This window comes from Nomia melanderi, unplaced genomic scaffold, assembly GCF_051020985.1.
Source record: "Nomia melanderi isolate GNS246 unplaced genomic scaffold, iyNomMela1 scaffold0014, whole genome shotgun sequence".
NCBI classification, from domain to species: Eukaryota; Metazoa; Arthropoda; class Insecta; order Hymenoptera; family Halictidae; genus Nomia; species Nomia melanderi.
Window position 1 is genome coordinate 7,268,506 of NW_027475130.1, and position 955 is coordinate 7,269,460.

The following is a 955-nucleotide window of genomic DNA, read 5'->3' on the forward strand; positions in this document are numbered from 1 at the left end:
TGCGCCAGGGCCTCCTACAGACAATGCACTTTGATTTATTGCGCTATCTGTAATAGCACCCGAGATATCACCAGATCTATATTGGATTTTCCCCTGACCCTGAGTATCCGGCCCCATGAGACTGTGGTTTTCTCGGCCCCTGGTGGTCCGAGGTGGTTCCCGTTGCACAGATTCATGCGCCAGGGCCTCCTGCAGATAATTCACTTCGGTTTATTGCGCTATCTCTAATAGCACCCGAGATATCACCAGATATATATTGGATTTTTCACTGACCCTGAGTATCCGGCCCCATGAGACTGTGGTTTTCTCGGCCCCTGGTGGTCCGAGGTCGTTCCCGCTGCACAGATTCATGCGCCAGGGCCTCCTACAGACAATGCACTTTGATTTATTGCGCTATCTGTTATAGCACCCGAGATATCACCAGATATATATTGGATTATACCCTGACCCTGAGTGTCCGGCCCCATGAGACGGTCGTTGTCTCGGCCCCTGGAGGTCCGAGGACGTTCCCGCTGCACAGATTCATGCGCCAGGGCCTCCTACAGGTAATGCACTTTGATTTATTGCGCTATCTGTAATAGCACCCGAGATATCACCAGATCTATATTGGATTTTCCACTGACCCTGAGTGTCCGGCCCCATGAGACTGTGGTTTTCTCGGCCCCTGGTGGTCCGAGGACGTTCCCGTTGCACAGATTCATGCGCCAGGGCCTCCTGCAGATAATTCACTTTGGTTTATTGCGCTATCTCTAATAGCACCCGAGATATCACCAGATATATATTGGATTTTACCCTGACCCTGAGCGTCCGGCCCCATGAGACGGTGGTTGTCTCGGCCCCAGGAGGTCCGAGGACGTTCCCGCTTGCACAGATTCATGCGCCAGGGCATCCTGCAGATAATTCACTTTGGTTTATTGCGCTATCTCTAATAGCACCCGAGATATCACCAGATATA